The 27,094-nt window shown below is 34.1% G+C and overlaps 1 long non-coding RNA gene across 2 annotated transcripts; it reads left to right on the forward strand.

The window, feature by feature from the left end:
- Positions 1–6,492: 6,492 nt before the first annotated feature.
- LOC137638310 (uncharacterized) lies at positions 6,493–22,416 on the forward strand. Of its 2 annotated transcripts, none has more exons than XR_011044027.1 (4): positions 6,493–6,599; positions 11,713–11,826; positions 12,424–12,577; positions 15,187–22,416. It is a non-coding gene; the product is annotated as an uncharacterized lncRNA (long non-coding RNA). The 2 variants fall into 2 exon arrangements; XR_011044026.1 differs by having other exon boundaries at positions 6,510–6,806.
- The last annotated feature ends 4,678 nt before the right edge of the window (positions 22,417–27,094 follow it).

Here is a 27,094-nt window from a genome sequence, read left to right on the forward strand (position 1 = left end):
AGGGAAATGCTAGTAACGTTTGGTGTAACTGTTGACGATGGTGAATTTGAAAATCTTAGGAAGGATTTAAGTGTAAGGGAAAAACCAAAAGCAAGTAAAAATGGATATTAATATGTCAAAATTATCTATAATTCAATGGAATGCGAGGGGTGTGTGTAACAATCTGTCGGAGTTAAAACTGATGTTGTACAGTGTCAAACCTCATGTTTGCTGTGTATGTGAAACATTTTTGAAAGAAAATCAACAGGTAAAGTTTATAAACTATAGAGTTCTAAGGAAAGACAGGGTAGGTCAAAGAATGGGGGGGTGTAATGAGAAGGTAAGTATTAAATATAACAAGCCATGGTGGAACAAGAAATGCAGTAAGGCAGTAGCAGAGAGGCGACGAGCAAGAAAGCTGTTCACCAAACACCCAACCACTTGTAATAAAATCGACTTCCGCAAAAAAGAAGCAGTAGCAAAGAAATGTAATAAAGTTACAAAAAGGGTTTCTTGGGGTAATTACACAGGTAAAATGAATATGAATACACCTCAGAAAGAAGTTTGGAACACTATTAATAGGATTAAGGGAATTCCAGTTAGAGATAACCATCCACTAACTAATGGGGAAAACAAACCGATTTTCGATCCGATAGAAAAGGCAGAATTGCTGGCAGAAGCCTTTGGGAAAAATTTGTGTGTGGCAATTGAATTAGAGTCAGAGAGGGAAATGATTGAATGGGTTGAAATAGCAAAACACAATAAGGAATTTCAGGATTACAACAAATTATTCTCAATGGCCGAGCTAGAAGAGTGCATCAAAGAGTTGCCAAATGAAAGTGCAACAGGGTTAGACAAAATTCATAACAAATTCATCAAGAATATGTCAAAGGGGAAACGTCATCAAGTATTGGGTTTTATTAGTAAAAGCTGGAGATTTATAAGTTATCCTAAGATGTGGAAACAGAGTATGATCTGGCCGGTACTAAAACCTGGAAAACCGGAGGAACTACCAGATTCATACAGACCAATCGCATTGTTATCTTGCTTCGGCAAACTAATGGAGAGAATGGTCCATAAACGCCTATACTGGGTGTTAGAAAATAACGATCAATTGGGAAGAAACCAGAGTGGATTCAGAAAAACTAGGAGTACAACAGACCAGTTAGTTAGACTGGAGCATGAGGTAAGAGTTTCATTTATAAATCGTAAGGTAACAGTAGTGGTTTTCTTTGATCTACAGAGTGCCTATGATACAATAAACCATACAGCTTTGATGTATAAACTCGCAAGAAAGGTCACAGGGAGACTGTTAGCATGGCATGAGTGCTTTTTGAAAGATAGGGAATATGTAGTAAATGTAGAAAATAAATATTCCAACCCTAGAAAAATTAGATCAGGGGTTCCCCAAGGCTCAATCTTAAGTCCTACATTATTCAATATCATGATGAGTGACATACCAAACGTAGAACCAGTCAAAAGTTCAGAATTTGCAGATGATACTTGCTTCTTTGTAACTGCAGATACAATTGAGATGGCTTGTCTGGAAGTTCAGGATGCGATTGAAAGGTTTTACGAATGGACCCAGAAATGGGGGCTAAGGATAAATACAGGAAAGACGAAGATAATGTATTTCACAAACAAAAAAATAGATATCTTACCTAAAATCAAAATTGACAACAATATAATTGAATGGGTATGTAAATACAAGTATCTAGGATTGGTATGGGACAGTCCAGGCCTCACTTGGACACATCACATCAACCAGGTAAGAGCAATATGCTACCAGAGACTGAATTTATTGAAGGCGGTTTCCTCTTACACCTGGGAAGCAGATAGGAAAACTTTGCTGATGTTCTATAAGGCTTACATTTTAAGCAAAATTGAATATGGAATTGAAGTATATTCGTCAGCAGCTAGAAGTAACTTAGAAAAATTGGAAAAAATACAAAATATTGCTTTACGAATAGCTCTTGGAGCCAAGAATACATCTCCCATTGTATCACTACAAGTTGAAAGTAACGTGACACCAGTAAGAATAAAAATACAGTACAAAATGTTGCTTTATTATGTAAAATTAAAACAGTTAAGTAAGAATCACCCAACTAGCCAGGAAGTTCTGAACGATAAAAGACTAGACGGTAGAGGATGGAACTCGGGTTATTTTAAAAAACCATTTATATTAAGGGTACAAGACATCATGATTAGGTGGAAAGTGAAGTTAGGGATGCAACGGGAAGAAAGGGCCTTTCCCGTTGCAGCCCCCTGGCAATGTATTGGTAAGTATCTTGGTATTAACCCAATGGATGACATTGACCAGGAGGAACCTAATAACAAATTTATTCAAGAGTTCTGTAGAATGAAAGAGGAAAAGTATCTTAACCATTTAGACATATATACGGATGGGTCCAAAAAAGAAATACATAGTGAGGAATGGTCATGTGCAGCCGCCTATGTTATTCCCAGCCTTGATTTTTATTGGAGTTTTAGATTAAACCCAGCAACGTCTATTCTGGGTGCTGAATTATTTGCTATATGGGAAGCGCTGAAATGGACAGGGGGTAATTACAGGAGCAAAGAGACGGTAATATTCACAGATTCATTGTCTGCCATTTCAATGATAAATAATAATTATACAAAAAGATTCAAAACAGTAGTGCACAGTATACAGGAGATGCTAATCGAAATGAATAGCAATTACAATTTTGTAAAACTGCAGTGGATTCCAAGCCACAAAGGAATCCTGGGAAACGAGCTGGCAGATGCAACCGCTAAACAAGGGTTAAATAACCCCTGTACTATCAACAACCACTTGTCGATGACAGAGAAGAAAACAATATTACAGAGAAAAATGATAGAAACCTGGCAAATGGAGTGGGATGTTATAAAATCAAGTAAGTGGCTCGGTACATTTAAACCTATTATAGAAGATTGGGAGACAGCTTATTGTAGAAATAGAAAAATAGAAACCGTAATGGGAAATTTGAGAATTGGACATGTTAGAGTAAATGCATATTTACATAAATTCAAGATGACAAATACACCTTTGTGTAGCACATGCAATGTAGTAGAGGACATTTCACACGTAATGATAAATTGTAAGAAATATAATCTGCAAAGAAAGGATTTAGAAGTAAAATTAGCAGGACTCAAATTGAATTGCTCTATGAATAATCTATTAGAAAACACGAAGAAAATGATATACAGGAAAGGGTGAAAACTGCTCTTAAAACATTTCTAACCAAAACTAATTTACTAAACACATTATAATCATCTGTAAAATTAATTATTCAACAGAGGAATTAGGATTAAATTTAGTCTCTAAACCCACATAAATGTTCTTTTGTAAAGAGACTACATTTAATGCAACGATTTTGTCATAGACAAACCACAGGAGGTTGTTTTGACTATAAATAAATGTAAATGTATTTAAATGGAAATGGTTTTAATAAAGTGTGATATATATATTTTGCACTATAAAAACAATATCAATGGAAGGGGGGAGCATGGATATTGTTTGAACTAAAGGTACTAAGCCTCATGTGGGTGAGTGAACATATCATTCATTACATTCGGTGAAGGAGTTAACGTTTACTAACAGACTAACACTTGAAATTTATCAACTGTATTGATCAGATCTAATATTTTATCTTGTATCATATTTACAGGGGAGTACATTGGCTCTAAGAAGTGGGCCAGATCTCCTACTAAAATGGAAGAAGAAGAAGAAGATTCATTTCTGTCTCAGACAGAAATGAAGGAAGAAGGAACCATGTCTCGTGACTCGTCTTTTAACTTGTGATCCTGCAAATAGTGGAGGCTTTTATGGTAAGGAGGGACAAACGTTACAAGGTTTTATTGATTTTATTATGTTCCCGCGGTATCTTTAATTACTTAAAATACTGGAGATTCGAATATCTTGTAGGTGCTGTAGGTTTCCATGTGTTAAACCATCGAATTCCTTTTAGGGTCTTTCATTGGTGAAGAAACTTTATAAAAAGCATTTCTCAAAAATGACATTTTTAGCGTGTGTTGGTAATTCCATTAATCAGTGAGTGGTTATTAAATGAGATTGTTTCCAGATGTGGCTTTAACTTTTCAATTAATGAGATGGTGTATAACTGAAGTCGCTGTGTGGTTTTAATTCCAGTTAAGGAATCTGTAATTACCTATAATTGAAGTCGTTACTATAAGAATGAATTGAGAAAGTACTCATGCCTGTAGCCGTAGGGCCTAGATTTTAGAATCCAAATCAAATGTCGATCATTTTTATGGAATTTTTGTTCCTTGGTTAAAATAGAGGGTCGTATCATTTTAATATTTGCGCAATGTTTTATTAAAAAACGACAGAACTTTTTAATCTCACACTTTGATTTAATCTGATAAGAAATTTGATTAGAGATTAGTTTTTCCATTTTAAAAGGTGTGAATATGATGGTGTAAACTATAGTGAAAACTGTAATTTATGCATATTATTTGCATTGCAAAAGTGTAATTAAGAAACGAGGGTTTCAGGTGGTTTGATGGAAAGTTGTTCGTTAGTTGACCAAAAATATAATTCAGTGAGCAACTCAACATTCTCACAGAATCATTATTTTACTGATACACAAAATTAATTGTTATAATTTGGTATATGCATACTGTATAAATATAAATATATCATTCGTTTGAATACAAATGCATACAATTCTTGACACAAATATATACAATCATTTTGCTTTTAAGAAACAACCATTGTCTCACTTTACGTTAGTTTGATAACTTGCAGTATCAACCACTCCCACCAATTAATCTCTCTCTCTCTCTCTCTCTCTCTCTCTCTCTCTCTCTCTCTCTCTCTCTCTCTCTCTCTCTCTCGTGCAGGTCTATCCTATTTCCCATTATCAAGTTTTGCTAACCTTGATTTAATTGATTGTTTCAAAGTTCGATGTTTTCATTTCAATATAGGGACAGATATCCACCTGGACGTGACTACAGGTGTACTTGTTACATATAATGATAGATATTATATTCTTGAGGATTTATAAAAATTGAGAAAGTTTTGTTATGGCTTCATCAAAATTTCTTTCTCCACTACGTTCGTGCAATAAGAAATGGGCCTATCAGATTTTATTTTCCCACAGGAATTTGTTTGAAACTCAGTTGAAGGTTCAGCCCCAAGGGATTTATATCTTTAATGGTGAAAAATATGGTTCTGGGCTAAAGCGTATTTTCAAAGTAAGGAGGACTACTGTAGTCTCTTGATTGGAATTACAAGCGATGTACTATCATGCAGAAATTGTTGTAAAATTCTTAAATCATCAGTGCGAATGCTTACAATTATCAATAGAACGTTGATGTAATATTTTCTAAATGCTTTTACTGAATGAAAGCAAAATGAGAGAGAGAGAGAGAGAGAGAGAGAGAGAGAGAGAGAGAGAGAGAGAGGAGAGAGAGAGAGAGAGCTTCAAACACCAAAGGAGAAATTACTTTGTCAAAGCTCCTATCTTTTATATCATATTAAGGAAATTTTGTGAAGCACTGATATCTCTCTCTCTCTCTCTCTCTCTCTCTCTCTCTCTCTCTCTCTCTCTCTCTCTCTCTCTCTCTCTCTCTCAGCTGCTTTGTAATAATAGAAGCATGCCCCAATTTACTGCTTTATTTCGGTTATGTAACAAATATTTTGTTAGTAAACTTTTAAGTTTCATGAGTGGGTCTCCCACATAAGTATTGCTTACGTCAGAACTGCTTAATTTCAGTGTCCCTGCAACATTGTTAATAATAACTTAAGATGTATTCTTAGTTGAGAGTCAGAATAACATTGATATCCTATGTCAGCAACTGGGAGTTCCATAGTCGGTAAGATTACAAGAATATTTTGTTCAGTCTTTCGAAAAAGCTATCTTCGCGTAGAGGTAAATTTGAAGACATCCTTCGGTTTTGATAAGTCTCTCTCTCTCTCTCTCTCTCTCTCTCTCTCTCTCTCTCTCTCTCTCTCTCTCTCTCTCTCTCTCTCTCTCTCTCTCTCTCTCTCTCTCTCTCTACTAAATACAGGAAAGCTGTAAGCATCAAATCCATTAAGATATTAAATATTTGGAAGTGTATCCCAAGATATAGGTTATTTGTAAGTTTAGATTTAAGTCAGTTCAGCACATGCACTTACACAGAAGTAAGTGTTTGCTAGAATAAAGGTTTAATTTTTATCTTTAAGGGACTCCATACCACCAATGCATTGAAATTCAGTTTAAATTAAAGTAGGAAATTACCGCGATAAAAGCGAAAGTAGAAACACGGCTTTTTATTTAGATTTTTGGAAAAATATTTTTGGGAAAACCTTTATAAAAAAAAAAGATTTATTTTGTATGCAACTCTTTTTTTTTTCATATTCCATTAGCGTAAGTATAATGACCTAATTGTCTCATTAGTAATGACTACACTCTTACCCTAAGGGGGGGGGGGGGCGGGTTGCCCTGGCCTGTTTTTCGACCAACCAGACAGAACTGGTTTTCTGCATATTTGTTCTTCGTCTAAAAGGGCGGGTTTACTCGTTGTCAGTGAATTTTCAAAAAAGTCCGTTTATAATCTGAAAATGGGAAGCCTTAGTCAGCCATTAATACCAACAGTCTTCGTTTAGTATCACGGTAAACGGTTGTATTTATTTTGCATGAATTAATTTTGTTACTAAGTGATGATTACCTTCAGGGGGAAATTACTGGCGACATTTTGATGAAAAAAAAACCTTAGTTTCTCGTACATTTGGTTCCATTAAGGAACTTTACTTAAAGGGTTGTTTTTTTTTATGGCCCTGTCACACACACAGGACACCTACTCCCTGCAGAGACTACAAGGTCAGTTTATCGTGTACATTCTAAGGTATTTTACATATCACACATTTCGTGTTTGTCAAATGTTTTCGTTTTCAAGCTGAGGTACTATTTAGGTTTAGCATTTATCCTCGCCTTATTTGCAATGACATATTTACTATTAGTTTTCATGTTGGTTCTGGAAGAATTTTGATAAGTTAGGACGAATTTTTTGTGTAATTCTGATATTTGAGAAAATATTCTTGGGAAAGCATTTATTGATATGCCTTGTGTATTGAATAGTCATCAATATTTTCCTATCATTCACTAGTGGGCAGGCGTAATCAAAGCATTAGTTAGTAACTAAAATCTTACTGTAACTAGTCTGTCTTTCGACCAGTCAGGCAAAAGTGGTGTTCAACGCAGGCCTATTTGCTCTTCGTTAAGAAGACGGGCATACTCATTGTCAGCTATTTTTTTTAGATCAGTTTGCAATCTGAAAATAAGAAGTCTTGTTTAGTTTAATGTAAAGGTAATAAATTATTTTTGTTTTGAATGTGTTAAGTTTTGAATTAATAAATGATGAATAGTTTCATGTAGAAATTTCCGAAGGCAATATCATTTTGATGAAATAAAACTGGTTGTTAGTGATACACAAAATTGCATAAAGCGTCAATACTGTCTTTGATACTTCGTGGACGAAGCAACTTGACTCGAAGGCTTGACTATAAACTCTCTATTGATTTTTGCCTTTTCATAGCTTAAGGGCAAAATGTCCTCAAATACATCAGGGCAATAAAATTAGCTGTATCCTCGGTCAGGTGAGTTAAATTGTCTTAACGCTGTGTGCAGGTTACGTAACATAAGGTTTAGATGTGAACCAGAGTTCTATGAGCCTGGTGTGGACCATATTATCAATTATTAGCATCTTTGTGACCTTATGGTTAGCCATGCTTTGTCTAAAATAACGTGACTGTTCTAGCGCTTTTATGTTGGCTGTTTTGCAGTTGCATTGCTTGTGAACGTGGCCCTTCAGTGTAAAGCAGTGATAGGCTTGGACTCTCTCTCTCTCTCTCTCTCTCTCTCTCTCTCTCTCTCTCTCTCTCTCTCTCTCTCTCTCTCTCAGAAAATAGCAAATACTTGGAATAGACTTCCACCGGATGTAGTAAACAATAACACGGTAAACAAGTTCAAGAATAAATTAGACAAGATCATAAAAACTTTCTAAATGCTTAAACTAAATCGCTCTACCAAAGAGCAAATGGAGTCTCCACGGATCGACTAAAAAGTTTTTTGAGACGTCCAAAATCCTTGTAACTCCTTGAAACTCTCGCTCGTGTATTCTATTACCTTTCAACACACAGAAGTGACCTCATCATGACTACTTATCTTAAAATTACCATTTTCTAAGAATTTGCTATGGTGACCCCCTTTAGGTATTCTACTAGTAATCCTTCCAGCCATGTGGATTTAAATCCATCTTACAGTCGATATCCTTCAGTCCTACTGGTGGCTTATTTCCTTGATTTCAAATGGTCCAAAATATCCTATTTAGTTTTCTATACAGTTTTCGGCTATACTGGTTGATTAATTTGGTAGTTAAGAGCCAATTTGTCTAAAGCTGTTGATCCTGAGAGAGAGAGAGAGAGAGAGAGAGAGAGAGAGAGAGAGAGAGAGAGAGGGAGGGTGGTTAACATTTACTTAATTGCATGAAAGAATTATTGTGAAGACTTGTTGCCTCTCTCTCTCTCTCTCTCTCTCTCTCTCTCTCTCTCTCTCTCTCTCTCTCTCTCTCTCTCAAAGAAAATATTTGCTAAATCACCGGAAGCTTATTCAGTTTCTAAACCTATTCGAATAAACGATTTTTTTCCCTAAAACACCATCGCTGATCAAATTCATTTGAATGAAATAATTATAATAGTTGATTTTTCATAATTCAGTTAACAAACAAATTTAATCACCTCATTAGTTATGGCAAAACTCTCTTTATAAGTACTATTAGTTCCTCGTCAGTGTTTTCGGTCTGCCAAGCAAAGGTCGTTACTTGCAGTTTTGCGCAAGGTGGGAAGACAGAGAAACACGTCTTCGGTGTTACCTAATTATAAAGATAATTGTTAACTTACCGGGTACTTTTTTATCTTTTTTTTATGTCCAAAAGGACGATAAATACTTTCATGTGTAAATTACCTTCGACATTTTGTGAAGCAAAACTGGTTATAAGTAATAAATGTGTTTGTTCAGTGCACAAAATCTAGGTTAATGATCTGCGAACTACGAATTTGTGTCCATGATTCAGACCAGGATCCACATCTAGGTGGGTTCTGATATAAACTATTTGTGCTTTGTTTTTTGGCACGTATGTTCATTTTCATGTTCGGTGGAGACTTGTTTTTTCGTATCGTGATAAGTTGAATTGTGTATAATCTCATAGAGGGAATTGGGAGTGAAATTTTGTCGAATTTATTCATGTAACTTATTGAGAAAAAAAGTTTTTATGTATGTATGTATGAATGTATCAACTCCTACCAAGTTTGAATGCATATTGCGTGCTTAATTATTTGTTGATTATCATAATAAGTTTCAACATATTTGCAACCAGGTATGAACCGCGGTAACGTCAAAGGGGGTGGGGGGGGGATACTGTGGGTGGCTTCTTGTGGGTGGGGGGGGGGGTGGCATTACTGAGGAGTGGTCTGTATTTGTGAAAGGGAAATATTTTTGGAGGATATAAATTATGAATCAAATTCATGTACATTATGTAAATTAACAATCGAAAAAAAATGATATTGTTACCCCCACGTTTATTGAATTGTGCTACGACCTTTTTATTTATTTACTAAGTGTAATAGCTCGAAGCAAATATACATAGTTTGCTTAACCATATTGATACATTAGGTCACTTACTTTACTTTAAGGGCTGTTTTCATGGTCCTATCACACAGAGGAACACTTGAGCCCTGCAGGGCCTACAAGATCTGTTTGTCATATACATTATTAGGTATTCATCGTATCCTACATCGTATTCCGTGTTTATTGTCATATCCACATATAATTGAAACTCTGGAAACGAAAACGTCTTCAGTTTCTATTTGAAAGCCTTAATATCTTCAGTCTTTCGAAGGTATAGTGGGAGCTTATTTTATAGTCATGGGACCATTCATTTGAAAGCTGTAGAATCTACAGTAAAAGTTTAAAGGTTTAAATGCCGATCATGAATGGCAGAGGCTAGGGACAGTGGCATTGCCCTATTGAGCAGGACAGTTCCCTAGAGGCTAACCATATGTACATATGATCAGTGCCCAAGTCCCCTCTCCACCTAAGCTAGGACCAAGGAGGGCCAGGCAATGGGTGTTGATGACTCACTAGATAGACCTATAGGCTCCCCCAAACCCCCTATCCTTAGCTCTCAAAGATGGTGAGGTTTCAGCGACCAAACGAAATTGACAGGTATCTGGGTTCCATTAACTCGAAACTATCTAACTATTCTCGTGTCAGCACAAGTTGTAGCAATTCTCTTAGATGTTTTGGACGTCCGATTCTGATAACTAGAGTCATTGCACAAAGACCTTAGTCTAGCTTAAATAGGTAGCCAGTGTAATTTAATAAGTATTGGAGTGATACTTTCTTGAGGTGGGGCACCTTTCTATCAGTCATGCAGCTATGTTTATTATGTTTTGTAATATCTTAAGTTGTCATTTGAGATCGTAACAGAGCGAGTTTCAGTAGTCAATTCCGGAAATAACACAGGACTTATCATAGTCTCAGTTTGCCTTACTTCTGGAGTGACGTAATTATGACGTCATTATAAAAAAAAAATGACGAGTGGACTTGCCCATTGTAGTTATAATATAAACTGGAAAGAAATTATTTTCACACATCAAGGCCCGCTTGAACAGACTCTTAATGTCTGATGGAGGGCGAGAAGTAAACCCCTAAAAGTAATGCCAGGGAAGTCAGACAATCGTTTAGTGGTTGTCCAAAGTTATTTCGGTTTGGTTTTGGAAAGAGACAGATTCGACCGGCGTTGTCCTTATTAGCCAAACTTACAACTAAAGGTAAAGTTTATTTGATTTTAGATATCCCTGAAGATCCCTCACCCCAAATTTTCTCATCCAAAGATCTGTCACCCTGAGTGAGGATCTTTAAGTGTTAGTTTATATTAATAAAACAATCATAAAATAAAAGTAATTTATTGAAACGTACGGTAATACCCAAAATGTGAATATGGATATTGTGCAACGATATGTTCACATAACTTCTCAAAATGTGATATGAATTACTGCAGGTATGAGTTTAACAATTCTTGCAGCCACACATTGGCTTTATATAGCATGATATATCGATTTCATTAGTAATCCCACGACCGCCCAACGTTACTATATTTGCTTAGAAGTATGAAACACACATCCCACCAAAAGGTTGTTGCAGTCAATCGTAGTTTTTTCCAGATAGGTTTACTTGACGTCTTGTTCCTCCAATTTGTTCACCCCAGGGATACGTTAGGAAGTATGAACCTACTTCTGCAGTCAGTGTCTATAACTATAACAATTATACTGTCGTATAACAATCTTTATTTGTGAAATTTTACTTAAATTGTAACTAGTAAAGTAAGGCAAAACCTCTTCAGCCGATATGTTCCTGTGTACTAGTAACCCCACATTTGTGGCCAATAGTTCTTGTGGTGTTTTTTTACATTTTGATTAATACAACCAATGGATTGTGACTTGTTCAACAAATAAACCTCTTGTATTTGTTCGGGCTATCGTGGATATCTTGTAACTAGTTTTTTTTATGCATTTTATTAAACTCAGCTGTTGACATTGATAGTCAACTAGTAATAAGTGTCTTGAGTTTGGAAAGAGTCTTTAACTATTTTGGGGAAATTTTAGCCAAGAACAAAAGTAGGCAAAAGTAAAAATGTTGCTAAAATGTCCTTTCCAATTCTTTCCAGATTTGTACTCCAGTTTGCTTGTGACACTGAGGACTGAAAGAGGACACAAAGGCTGTGATGCAACAAGTTGAGAAATTGCAAGATCTTGAATCCTTTGTCTTCTGATCTAGCCAAGTTAAGTATGACGCCATCAAAGATGAACTGGTTATGTAAACTTCGCTTGAATAGTGAAATTGTTTTTAGGTTCTATGCTTTTTAGAAGACAGGTCAGATTTGGGGCATTTAGTGCTGGTATGAAATTCCTCAATCACGTACAGAACAATATTAGATTATGATGAGTAAATAACAGATAATTAAAATCTTTATATTGGTGTTCTATTTAGTGATAGAACCTCGTAGGATTCACCTAAGTTATGTTTGATCAATTATCATAAATTTGTTTTGATTCGTGTTTTTTTTTTTTTTTTTTTTTTTTTTTTTTTTTTTTTTTTTTTTTTTTTTTTTTTTTTTTTTTTTTTTTACACTAATTCCTGGTAGATGGTAAGCTTTGATTAAATTAATGCATTTTTGTAAAAAGAAAAATTCAAATGTAAGTATAGTTTAATTCTACATCTCCATATAGACATTGAATAATACTTACCTAATTTTTGGACCACAAATCTTGAGTTTACTTTTGGCAAAATCATTTTAGGAAAAATTAGTTACGTACAATAGGTAAAAGCAAAAATTCTGTGGAAATGTCCTTTTCAACTCTTCCCAATTTTGTTCCAGTTTGCTTATGGTATGCATGACCACTGAAGCCTGAAGGAGGTGCAGACGTTGATGTTCAAGAAGTTGAAAAAGGTCTTTGATATCCTGTCTTCGTATGAACCGAGATGAAGTATGATATCTTCAATAATTTAATTCTGTAAACTTCGTTTGGATGGTAAGTTTAGTTTGAAAGTTGTCTGCTTTTCGGAACCTGGGTTAGATTTTGTGGCATTTAGTGCTAGAGTGAAGTTAGACTGGACTAGATTGAGTAAATATCTGCCATTGAAGAAATATATTTGTAGGTATAGGTTTTCCATTTTATAATATTATTTTTTTAGTAGTGCAGTCTTTAGATTAAAATTTCAGTGATAGAATCCTCCAAAATGTACTAGATCAAAGAATCATACATATTTTTTGCTGGATGATTTTTCTTTTTAGTAAATCCCGTCAGTTGGAGAGCTCGCATTAAATTAATGCTCTTTTTGTTAAAAATAATTGTTTTAAACTCGATTAACTTTAAGAGTTTAGTTCTATATTTCTGTTTAGTTGTGAGATAGGTCAGCTACTTAAAATAAACATTTTAGATAAAAAAAAAAAACTTAAATCAACCTGATTTTGGCAAAAGTTTCCAGGTTATTGTGTGAAGCTGTAAATCGGTTAACAAGTTAAATTCTTATTGTAAGTGGGTAGTGATGTCAGTACGTCATGTGTGGTGCAACGTAGATATTAATTCAACCAAGTTTAATTTTTGTTAAGCAAAGGATTTTTTACTCATAATTGTGTGAATTTAGTGTTGAAAACTTTACATAGGAACTCGGAGCACATTTTTTTTATTAGTTCTTAAAGTATCCTAGATTTTTTGGGGGGTCCTGAAATATTCTAATTTCTTCACCAAATTATCAAAATATTTTGGTCTTTAGAATATCATAGTTTTTGTTGCTTAAATCATCCTAATCATTTTGGAGCATGGAATATCTTGCTTTTGGGTTCTTAAAAAATCCTACTTTTGTGGCCTAAAATATCCTACTGTTAGGGGCCTAAAATATCCTACTTTTGTGGGCCTAAAATATTCTACTTTTGGGGGCCTAAAATATTCTACTTTTGGGGGCCTAAAATATCCTACTTTTGGGGGCTTAAAATATCCTACTTTTGGGGGCCTAAAATATCCTACTTTTGGAGGCTTAAAATATCCTACTTTTGGGGCCTAAAATATCCTACTTTTGGAGGTTTAAAATATCCTACTTTTGGGGCCTGAAATATCTTACTTTTAGAGACTTAAAATGTCTTTCTTTTGGGGTTTGAAATATCTTACTTTTGGGGCTTAAAATATCTTACTTTTTTGGGGTTTAAGACATCTTACTTTTTGGGGATTAAAATATATTACTTTTTGGGGCTTGAAATATCTTTCTTTTAGAGACTTAAAATGTCTTACTTTTGGGGCCTTAAAATATCTCACTTTTGGGGGCTTAAAATATCTTACTTTTGGCGGCTTAAAATATCTTACTTTTGGCGGCTTAAAATATCTTACTTTTGGCGGCTTAAAATATCTTACTTTTGGCGGCTTAAAATATCTTACTTTTGGCGGCTTAAAATATCTTACTTTTGGAGGCTTAAAATATCTTACTTTTGGCGGCTTAAAATATCTTACTTTTGGGCCCTTACTTTTGGCGGCTTAAAATATCTTACTTTTGGAGGCTTAAAATATCTTACTTTTGGCGGCTTAAAATATCTTACTTTTGGCGGCTTAAAATATCTTACTTTTGGCGGCTTAAAATATCTTACTTATGGCGGCTTAAAATATCTTACTTTTGGCGGCTTAAAATATCTTACTTTTGGCGGCTTAAAATATCTTACTTTTGGCGGCTTAGAATATCTTACTTTTGGGGGGCTTAAAATATCCAACTTTTGGGGCTTAAAATATCTTAAATATCTTGCTTTTGGAGACTTAAAATGTCCTACTTTTTGTGACTTAAAATGTCCTACTTTTGGAGACTTAAAATATCCTACTTTTGGGGGCTTAAAATATCCTACTTTTGGGGGCTTGAAATATCCTACTTTTGGGGGCTTAAAATATCCTGCTTTTGGGGGCTTAAAATATCCTACTGTTGGGGGCTTAAAATATCCAACTTTTGGGGGCTTAAAATATCCTACTTTTGGGGCTTAAGATATCCTACTTTTGGGGGCTTAAGATATCCTACTTTTGGGGGCCTAAAATATCCTACTTTTGGGGGCCTAAAATATCCTACTTTTGGGGGCCTAAAATATCCTACTTTTGGGGGCTTAAAATATCCTACTTTTGGGGGCTTAAAATATCCAACTTTTGGGGGCTTAAAATATCCTACTTTTGGGGCTTAAGATATCCTACTTTTGGGGGCTTAAGATATCCTACTTTTGGGGGCTTAAAATATCCTACTTTTGGGGGCCTAAAATATCCTACTTTTGGGGGCTTAAAATATCCTACTTTTGGGGGCCTAAAATATCCTACTTTTGGGGGCCTAAAATATCCTACTTTTGGGGGCCTAAAATATCCTACTTTTGGGGCTTAAAATATTCTACTTTTGGGGGCTTAAAATATTTTACTTTTGGCGGCTTAAAATATCCTACTTTTGGGGCTTAAAATATCCTAATTTGGGAGCATAAGATATCCTAATTTGTTTTCGATTGAACTGATTTATTAAACATATATCATTGCTTAAGAATTACTGAGAACAGTATTTAATTTGTTCTTTACAAATCTTGATTAGTAATTTTCTGAGAGTTCCTATTAACACTTTTGTCTTTCAGGTTAATGTGGCCTAATGCTTTGATGTTTATAACAATTTAACCAAAAGGATGATGCAAATCAAGGACAATCCTGGATCAGTCAACTCTCCTGGTAAAGTTCTTCAGTGGGAGAAGATCAAGTGGAACTTCAAGAACACCTTTTTGGGCATTTGTAGGAATGGCCCTATTTAGATTAATTTTTCACAATAAGGATTTAAGTATCTGGTTCAAGTATTAAATCTTGAACAATGTGCTCAGTTATATTGCTAGCTGAGTAATTTTCTTAAATTCTTTCATTTTTAGTTCCATAAATTTAACTTTAATACATTGAATTCCCATTCAAAATTTCTTTAATGAATAGTTGGTGACTTAAATTTGGTTATGAATCAATTTAGGCCATTTTAAAACCGTGTCAATAACTAAGATTGTAATGTTGCGTAAACTAACCTGAAGTTTTTAGATAATCCTGTAGGAGTTATTTCAGGCAGGAGTTATTTCAGGCAGGAGTTATTTCAGGCAGGAGTTATTTCAGGCAGGAGTTATTTCAGGCAGGAGTTATTTCAGGCAGGAGTTATTTCAGGCAGGAGTTATTTCAGGCAGGAGTTATTTCAGGCAGGAGTTATTTATTTCAGGCAGGAGTTATTTATTTCAGGCAGGAGTTATTTATTTCAGGCAGGAGTTATTTATTTCAGGCAGGAGTTATTTATTTCAGGCAGGAGTTATTTATTTCAGGCAGGAGTTATTTATTTCAGGCAGGAGTTATTTATTTCAGGCAGGAGTTATTTTTTTCAGGCAGGAGTTATTTTTTTCAGGCAGGAGTTATTTTTTTCAGGCAGAAGTTTTTTTCAGGCAGAAGTTATTTTATTTCGGGTTGGAATCATTTGAAGTAGTTTTTTTCAGGTAGAGGGTGGGCTATTCCAGGTAGGAGTTTTTTCAGGTAGGAGTTATTTCATTTCAAGTAGGAGTAATTTCAAGTAGGAGTTTTTCAGGTAGAGGGTGGGTTATTTCAAGTAGGAGTTATTTCAGGTAGGAATTATTTCAGGTAGGAGTTATTTCAGGTAGAGGGTTGGCTATTTCACGGAGTTATTTCAGGTAGAGCCGGGGCTATTTCAAGTAGGAGTCATCTAAGGTATGTGTTTTTTTCAGGTAGAGGGCAGACTATTTTAGGAAGAAACTGGGATATTTCAAGTTATTACTATTTCAAGTAGTACTTTCACATAGAGGCTAGGATAGTCGGGTAGGAGTTCTTTCAGGTAGAGAGCTGGGCTGTTTCAGGTAGAGGCTAGGATGTTTCAGGTAGAGGCTGAGCTATTTCAGGTAGAGACTGAGCTATTTCCGTTAAATTTTAGTCTAGTGATATCTTCAGTATTTATTTATTTAATACAGTGGGATTAAACATTCAAATCATGAGATCCTAGAAGCAAAATTTTTCTAAGGTTTTTTTATTTGTCAATTTTAACTTTCAAGAATTGAGTATTTCCAGTAAGATTTTGAAAACCTTTGAGTATTGAACAGTTTTTAGTTTATAATCTATATCTCTTTTAAATTTCAGGGAAAGGGAACTGATAGTAAATTAGTTGGGAAATTTTTAAACTAGTGTTATTGTATTAGGAATGAATAGTTTTATGAGTACTAAATTATCCGGTGCCAAACCTTTCAGTTGATGGAAATAAGGTTTTTGTTTTTAATTGTACATAATTTATCTCTTTTTGTGGCATTTGAATTAGGCTGTTTTAAATGATTATTTCAAGGTGTGTTCGTGTTTAGCCTTCCAATTTTTCCTTCTGTCCTAAAAGCTTAAGGTTCCTTAACACAAAACCCTTTCTAGTTTCAATAGTATACCTTAGATAGTTGATACCCCACATCATGTTTTAGATTTTATAAAGGGTAATAACTAACAAATGGATTTGAAGCAATCTAAAGTTTAAATACACTATTGGTCCTATTTTTAAAAATCTAGAGTAAATATTTTAATGTCCATAATTTGTATAAAAACTTATCCCTCTTTTATTTTTTAATTTGTAAGATTCAATATTTGATTAAATGTCCATCCTCCCTCCCCATGTTAAATTCTCTCTCTCTCTCTCTCTCTCTCTCTCTCTCTCTCTCTCTCTCTCTCTCTCTCTCTCTCTCTCTCTCTCTCTCTCTCTCTCTCTCTCGTTAGTAACTAGAGTAGTTTATAGAAGATTCTAGGAGTATACTTTGAAATAAAAAGTTATATAATATAGGTAAAGGAAAGGTTATTGTACATGTTTTTCATATTTTAATTAGATATTGTTAGAGAAGCTTAAATTTAAGTTTAGGAAAGATGGTTTTAAAACTTTGTGCTTTTGGGAAGGTCGAAAGGCTGATTTGTTGATTGGTATATATTTAAATACTAAGAATTAAAGTAGGACTTGAACATTGCTGGATAATACAGAATAGGGAATAGATTTAGGTGATCATTGACAGACGAGATGGTTAGATTTCATGTGAAATGACTAGGAGGACTTTGGTGTGAAATAGCGAGGAAGGCTTTGGTGTGAAATGGCTATGAGGGCTTTGGTGCGAAATGGCTATGAGGGCTTTGGTGCGAAATGGCTATGAGGGCTTTGGTGTGCTATGGCTAGGAGGGCTTTGGTGTGCAATGGCTAGGAGGGCTTTGGTGTGAAATGTTTAGGAGAGTTTTGGTGTGAAATGGCTAGGAGGACTTAGGTGTGAAATGACTAGGGGAGCTTTGGTGCTAAATGACTAGGGGAGCTTTGGTGTGAAATGGCTAGGAAGACTTTGGTGTGAAATGGCTAGGAAGACTTTGGTGTGAAATGGCTAGGAGGGCTATGGTGTGAAATGGATAAGAGGGCTTTGGTGTGAAAGGGCTAGGAAGGCTTTGGTGTGAAAGGGCTAGGAAGGCTTTGGTGTGAAAAGGCTAAGAAGGCTTTGGTGTGAAGTGGCTAGGAAGTCTTTGGTGTGAAATGGCTATTAGAGCTAGAAAGTGGGAAGGCTAGTATGTGTGTGTGAAATGGCTAGTAGTGCTAGAAAGCGGGAGGGCTAGTATGTGAGTGTGTGAAATTGTAGGGCTTTGGCTAATATTAGTGATATTCCTCATCTTATCTTAAGCTACATGAACATACCTTGAAATTAACTTCGATTTTTTTAAATCAGATTGTTCCTTGTAATACATAGCTAAAGTTTCAGAGCTCCCATTCCCACTCCTTGATCCTACCCCGTCCCAATTTGGAAAGATTTAATAAAAAAAAAAAATAAAGGGAACGTTCATATGACTGAGCCTCCCTCCCCATCCGGCCCCCTCCCTCTTCTGGTATCAGTACTTGCCATGTTCCTCACCACTGAAAGGCCAGAGGGCCCATGAAGTATATATCTTGCTTTTGACTGGAACCACTGTTCATTTAGGCTGTTTATGAGCTTCCCATGTACGGGACTCGTTCATTCTTTTGCTGGTTTAATGAGAGAAGTTGGCTGTTTACTTGTTTATGTTGTATTGTCAAAATGCTAGACCTATGTGCTATGGTGAACACGTTCAGTCCAATTTGATTTCCCTGAAATCTTGTCAGGGTAGATTCTGTCTTGTCAATTCTAGTCATGATTAATAATTCAGTAAGGTTAAAGGATCTTTAAAGCCTCAAATGATTTCAAATATTGGTATTTCGTGCTTTTAAATATTTTTTAAATTTAGTTTAAAAATTTTCAAAATTTTAATCTTGAATTGTAGGAGATTGTAATGTCAAATTGAACAGGTTTCTATTGTGCATACACTGTAATTTGTTTCAAACTAGATCAAATATTGCCATGTATTGTGTAAATTGAGTTATGAAAAAATTATGTCCAAGAATGTGTGAGTTTTCTATGTTAATGTGAAATTAGTAACTGTATTGCAAAATTTTTCAGTTTTATCTGTCAATTAAAATCAAAAGATTGGAAAGATTAATTTAGTTTTAAACTTTGAGATAATATTCTTTAAAAAAGTGTTGACTTTGTAAGTCTTGCGATCCAGTGCTTTCCATTACACTGAGAGATCCCCGAGCTCTCTGAAAAGGGGTCCAGCTGGGACCATAAATATCCCAAGATATCTGATTCCTACTGTTTCTGTTCAGGACATAAAGGAGGGATAAAGAACTGCTGTGAGTCATTTTAGAAGAAATGTGTAATACATTCTTGAATATATTGTTGTTGGTATAGCTTTAGTTGTTAGTGGGGAATTACTGCCAATGTTGATTAGGGGAATTAAGGCCTTATTAAAGTCTCTATTTTGTGTAATTCAGGATCAGGTAACCTGGTTTAGGGAATGTTTATACCGGGTTAAATCATTTGGCTTTAATTTTATTTAGTTTGATGTGCTCTTGGTTAAGTATTTTTAAAATTTATGCAGGATTAGGCAAAGGATCCAAACTGAAGTTTGACATTTTGAGGTTAGATTTTGCATACGTACTTTGATACTGATGTACAGTAATGTGTCTTGTGTAGTAATTTACAAAAAGTACCTGCTCCAAAGTTATACTTTTTTGCGCAAGGAAACTTTGTAATTCATAAATGTTAGACATAATCTGATAAGCCTCTGAAGCTTGTACAAAACATCAAGTCAGAGCATTGGTGTCATATTGTAATAAACTATGTAACTCGCCAATTTCTTTTAATTTTAATGACTTAAGATTTGAATGCACAATTTAAGTTGCTCACATGTAACAAGATCATAATTTCTACGCTAATATTTCTAGACAACTAAAGCCAAAAACTGTTAGATTAACTGAAAGCTTGATAAAGTCCGATCTACTTATGCTAAAGTCCCTTACGTTAAAATGCTAATATATTTATGATTAACGTCATCAACTATTGATTAAACTCATTAAAACTTTAGTTAACTTACATCCATGTTGAATAAATGTATAGTAACTTAAGGTAATCTAAAATTAGAAGTTAGTGCATTCATTTTCAAAGTACTTTATCACAATATATAATTACTATAAGAAAAATCCTGCAAAATAAGTTTTTAAGAGATTTTAATGTCTTGATATTTCATGTACCCAGCGTTTCAATTACATACAAATTAGCCACTAAATCTGTATTCGAAACTTGCAACTTTTCGAGTTATGTTGAGCGTTTCAACATTTTCATGTCGATGCGATTCATTGGAACGTGTTTGTAGAATAAGGACAATCCGTAGTTTTCTCAAGCCATTTACGAATGGCCATGGCCTTATATGCAAGACAATATAGAACTAACAACGCTCTCAATTAAATAGATGAATTTCTAGAAGACCCAATAATATTATTAGCACACAGCCACTTTATTTCTGAATATTGTAACACGGAAATAAACTTTTCGAGTTATGTTGAGCGTTACAACATTTTCATATCGATGCTAAGTACAGAAAACCTTTACTGATTTGGTGGGAAAGTTTTGAATTTCAGTTGATTGCTTTAGATTTAGTTAATACATTATTCGGTACAGTAATACAGTAAAGATTATTTAAGAGTAATTGTAGTTTTCTCATAATAGAGTACAATACATTTTAAAAATGTCCGCCTTTGCGTCAATTTCAATGTAGATATTAGCGTAAGTAACTTGAGGGGACAAGCAAAAGGCCAGTTTGTCACTGTGTAACTACGCAAAAGTTTTATAAATGTAATTTTGATCATTGGTTCACGACAGTAAGCTCAGAGAGTGCACTACTTATGTTGCTGCTCTACCACTTAAAATTAAACCTTGGGATTAAATTTAGGAATTAATTGATGCAGGACAATGCATTCCTTGTACATCAGTAAATTTGTAACAAGCAATGAACGAGTGGTTGGATGATGTCTGGTGTAAGTGTTACGAGGAGGATCTAGTCTATAGAAAGTTAGTCTTGTACAATTGTTGTCTTTAGTGAAAATTAGTTTGTGTACTGATTTTAATAGATCTGTGTCAAGTTTACCTTGGAGAGACACTTAAATTAGTTTTTTCTCGGGTTAAATCAATTCTAGCAAGTGTCCATACCCTAGATTAACACCAAAAGTTTAATTTAGATTTATACTAAATCATAGGAGATTGAGTTTAAACATTGAAATTAGGGAAAACTTTGTTTAGTAGACAGCTCTAAAAAATTTATTTTATTTCACGAAAGACAATATTAGTTAGTTTCCTTGCATAATTGGCCGAACGGGAATCTCAAATCAAAGGGTTTTGAGAATGATTCAAATAATTATTATGCCTAAACTCATTTCATACTTGAATCGTAGATTTCTAAGATTTTTGTAATGAGTAATTTAATGCATATATGAAAAGCAAATTCACCCATCAATCAATCTAAAGTAATTTCACCTTTTTTTTGCATTAATTCTTTAAAGATTAAATCTAAAGATTTTTTTTTTCAATAGCTTAATCAGTGGCTCTTTACCAGATTGATATATCCTAATCGCTTTTATCTATAGATTGCCAAAATTATATTAAGTTATTTTATGAATCTTTCAATATAACTTTTTACGTGGCCACATTAAGATGAGGCGATAGGCGAGGTGGTGAGTATTAGATATGCAGATATAAGAATATTCTTTATTAATATTAAGGACAAGCTTAAGGTTTTTGAAATAATTAGTTTCTAAGGGACAAATTTCAGGCTTGTGCTTTTACCTTACGCAATGAAATTTACAAATGATACCTAATGAATAAGATACTTTATAAATCCTATTTTTCATAAAGTTCTTTTAATAAACGGAATTAATATTTGATGAAAGAGTAAAGCCATTAGCTCCATCCTATTGGAATATAAACACTTCGTAAGTCTGGGATTAATTCTTTTCAAATCAAATTTGTTATCTTCACTATTTATGATAGTCCAAAAGCAGATAATTTGGTTAGAAGCCAACCAGTTGGGCTACATCTAGAATAACTGGAGATCGTCCACTATTACGAAGAATTTAACAGTTAAATTATTATCATCATCACCCATAGATGTTTTTAACATTGCTAATAACCGTTTCAAACGATATAATGGCCTAATATAATTGTTTCCCAAGTTTTAACTTAGACATTAATTTCATGATGAATTTCTGATACTCAAATTCAAAATATATTTAGTTCACAAAATACGTTTTAATGTAGGCTAACTACGGTAATTTTCCAAATTTATTAAAAAATCTATCGACTATTAAGATCGTAAATACGAAGTTTACAATGCCAAAGATATTTCGTTGAAGGTAGACTGACTGAAGTATTCATATTAAAGAGGAGGATTCAGAATAATTTAAAATCTCCTTAAGCTTGTCCATAGTTTATGGTTTAATAAACGATTTTCAAGAGCATGAAATATCAATAAAATGTATTCAGGCTGGGCATCGTGTGTGTGTGTGTGTGTGTGTGTGTGTGTGTCATACTATAGACTAATTTTCATCAACTAGGCCTAATTTTCGATTAGCATGTGTGCCTGTATGATAGGAATAAAAACTATGCAATATGACACTTAGGTAAATTGTATATTTGGTCATTAGCAACAGTTTAGTAGGTAGGCCTACTGTTAGATTGTGTTGGTCAGCTTTGTAGGTAGATCTAGTGTTAGTTTAAGGGTTGTTCAGCTATGTACGTAGACCTACTGTTAGTTTAAGGCTTGATCAGCTTTGAAGGTAGGCTGACTGTTAGTTTAAGGCTTGATCAGCTTTGTAGGTAGGCTGACTGTTAGTTTAAGGGTTGATCAGCTTTGTAGGTAGGCTGACTGTTAGTTTAAGGGTTGATCAGCTTTGTAGGTAGGCTGACTGTTAGTTTAAGGGTTGATCAGCTTTGTAGGTAGGCTGACTGTTAGTTTAAGGGTTGTTCAGCTTTGTAGGTAGGCTGACTGTTAGTTTAAGGGTTGATCAGCTTTGTAGGTAGGCCTACTGGTAGTTTAAGGGTTGTTCAGCTTTGTAGGTAGGCCTACGGTTAGTTTAAGGGTTGATCAGCTTTGTAGGTAGGTTTACTGTTAGTTTAAGGGTTGATCAGCTTTGCAGGTAGGCCTACTGTTAGTTTACGGGTTGATCAGCTTTGTGGGTAGGCTTACTGTTAGTTTAAGGGTTGTTCAGCTTTGTAGGTAGGCCTACTGTTAGTTTAAGGGTTGTTCAGCTTTGTAGGTAGGCCTACTGTTAGTTTAAGGGTTGTTCAGCTTTTTAGGTATGCCTTCTGTTAGTTTACGGGTTGTTCAGCTTTGTAGGTAGGCCTACTGTTAGTTTAAGGGTTGTTCAGCTTTGTAGGTAGGCCTACTGTTAGTTTAAGGGTTGTTCAGCTTTGTAGGTAGGCCTACTGTTAGTTTAAGGGTTGATCAGCTTTGTGGGTAGGCTTACTGTTAGGTTAAGGGTTGTTTAGCTTTTAAGAAAATCTTAAATTAGACTTTATCTACGTAAATTTCAAAAGGGGTCATATTTGAGAATGTATTACACATGGAACTAAATTGACTTTTTGTGGTCCACGTGCAAGGTTAATGTGTACTTCGGTCCGATCTGGCTATCTGCTAGGAGGAGTAGTAAGGATAGTCAGGGCAGTGGTTTGCACGTGTCTTCTCCTTTACCCGACTCAATCATGCACATGAAATGGGACGGATGAGAGATGCCTTTGGGCAGTTGTGGTTCCGGTCTGCTTTTGAGAGAGCAAAAGGATTCTGGAGTAATTGATTGCGGTGGAATTGCACTATAAGACTGGTGAGGTTTTCACTCCCACCCATTTTTTTCATTTAATGATAGTTTCTAAATGAAAATTTAGATTTGAAAAGATATCCCCTTGCTCTGTTTACAATCTAAAATGAAATAGTTTGAAATTTCCTAAGTTTCTATTTATGACTTGCTATTTTCATTAAAATTTAAAGTAACTCACAATCATTGCATTAATGTCTGTAAGATTTTCAATAAAATATTTCAAAAGAGAAGGAAATGGAAAGCATTCAAGGGCCTGGTGACTTTGTTTGTTTAAAAAGAAAATGCCTAATTAGTCTTTTGTTACCAGGTGGGAAGGGGCGGGCCTTGGTGGGCTTTCCATTTCCTTCCCTTTTTTTATTGGAAACTTAAACCAATTTACACAATCATGACGCTTTTAATCTCAAATCTGTACTTCAAACTCATTCCAATGTTCAGAAAAATCAAAGATAACAAAATACTTTAGTATCCAATGTTATGGGATCTAAACTGTTCGTTTTCTATGACATTGTCATTGGTTGAGTTTGTTGATAGAAAACGGGGTTAAAGAATTTGATATTGTTTGTCTTTGACTTTGTAGTGTATTCATATTTATACTTAATATTGCTATTGAGTGTATTGAAACCTGTCCTGTGTATGACACCCAATCTTCTACAATAAAAATATTGATCGAAACTTATTAGTTTTTCTAATTTCACAATTTATAAACTTAAAAACTTACAAAATAATAGTCGACTCTTTGTCGTCTATGCTTAAACCCAGAGTTAAAGTAACAATATAAGATAAATAACTTTGAGGCTTAAATGAATTATTATCACAAGACTAGAGTTGTCAGGAATGAATTTACTTTGAGAATTGGACTGAACACGTATACCATAGTGCATAGTTTTCATTTTGACAATACTTCCATACCAAGAGACAGTATATATTTCTCTCATATCACCAGTGTTAGAGTGAACGAGCTCTATACATGGGAAGGGAATAAACCAGTCTTATAAATGAACACTTGTGGTTCATCATGGTCAAAAGCAAGGTTTATACTACATGAGGTCTCTGGTCTTTCAGAGGAGAGAGAATGAATGCATTTTACTGGTACCAGAAGAGGGAGGGGGACGACTGGGGAGAATACTCAGTCCTATGAACGTTAGATTAAGGAGAACACTCCAGGTTACTGATTTTTATATATATTTTATTTTTATTTTTTTTTGCTCAATATATTATTTGTTATAAATCATGGTTGTATTGAAAGTAAATAATTTTTTTATAAGTCTTAATTTCTTTTATTCACAGTTGTATTTTGATAAATCATACATAGTAATAAATTTTACAAAATAAGACAAAGTTTTGCTGCTTGCTTACAGATTACTACTGTATATTCTATTCATACATTACTACTGTATATTCTATTCATACATTACTACTGTATATTCTATTCATACATTACTACTGTATATTCTATTCATACATTACTACTGTATATTCTATTCATACATTACTACTCCATCTTCTATTCATACATTATTAATGTATCTTCTATTCATACAGTACTACTCCATCTTCTAATTATACATTACTACTGTGTCTTTGTTTATAAATTGCTACTGTATCTTGTAACTTTGATATGGAAATACAGCTGTTTTAACAATGAAAAACTCAGATAAGACATTAGCCATGTAAAAAGCAAGAGACTTGTAATCGTAAAGTAAAATACGTTTATGAAGACATCTCGAGGCATTCAAGGCTAGGCCATGGATGTTTTTTATGTCTTTTATAATGTATTTTACTTTCCAATTACAAATCTCTTGCACTTTACATGGCTAATGTCTTTTCTGCGTTTTTCATAGTTAAAATAGCTGTATTTTCAGTTCAAAATAACATAATACAGTAGAAATTCATAAACAAAAGATACAGTAGTAATGTATGACTAGAAGATGGAGCAGTAATGTATGAATAGAAGATACAGTAATAACGTATGGATAGAAATGGTAGTAATGCATAAATTGAAGATACAGTAGTAATGTATAAATAGAAGATACAGTAATAATGCATAAATAGAAGATACAGGAATAATGTAATAATAGATACAGGAAGCAATATATAAAACAGAAGTCAGAAGTAATGCATAAGCAGACAATACAATTTCAATATAAAAAGATTACTGATAAGTTGAAATATTATTCAAACTTTAAATACAACTTTACTATTTATATAAGAGTACAATAGCCTTATAAAGACCACCTGCCTGACTTATTTTCCTTGAATCTAAACCACCTTAGAATGACAACTGAAAGTGCAAAAAAAAATTTTTTGATCATGTTGATTCTAAGCAATGTCTGCATGATTTGGTTTCCACCACAAGGGAAATATAAGTTTTAAATCCCTAATGCTTCAAGCACCAATGTTTTTAGAAGTTACCTAATAGTGACATACTTTAAACCAGCAAGATATAAGCTCATTCCCTCATTTCCTATGCTTTATTCAACCCTTCCTCCAAACAGCTTGAAGATTTCGTGCAGTCATAAGTTTATGATTATTGTCCACCTAAGGAAACATTCTGGAAGCTACCCTCTCCAATAAAATGAAATTTAAGTTATTTCCTAAATATTTCCACAATTTAAATCTAAAATATTTTATCAATGAAATAATTCCTCTAAATCTTTCTCAAAGACTACCAAGAAGTATGTCTTAACTAGACTGCCTTTCTAGAATGAATCTATTCGTATAAACAATCCCCTTGAGTCTCATTAAAAGCTATACCTACGTCAATCACTATTACTTTCGTTATGAAAGCACAAATTATTCAAAGTCATTTATAAATATACATTCCTTTAAACTGGTCCCTGAACTTTTCATCTTAAAATCCTGACCTGATGAACATCTGCATTTGCTTTCCTATAATTCATATGGAGTCCCATTTAATAATACAATTAATCAAAATATTTTACCTATAAGAATGTCTTAATTATTTCAATTTAAACTTATAAATTTCTGTACTTTACCTCTTGTCATACTTCATTGACGCCATGACATTCTTATCTATTCCTTCAAAACCACTGAACCTTTTATTTCTAGTTTTATAGCAACTCTTTCCCTAAATCTTCCAATCAATAAGTTCTTTGATATTTTTGAACAAATAGTTCTTACATACATTCTTTCCTAGACCTTAAATCCAACAACTATCCTTAAGAATCTATAATTAATCTGAAAATATTTCTTAATTTTTATCTACCCATTCTCTTAACTTATAACTCTACCATTAATTTATAAATCAGTCCTAATTTCAAACCTTTTGAAAACTA

The sequence above is a fragment of the Palaemon carinicauda genome, chromosome 3 (genome assembly GCF_036898095.1).
Source record: "Palaemon carinicauda isolate YSFRI2023 chromosome 3, ASM3689809v2, whole genome shotgun sequence".
Taxonomy (NCBI): Eukaryota; Metazoa; Arthropoda; class Malacostraca; order Decapoda; family Palaemonidae; genus Palaemon; species Palaemon carinicauda.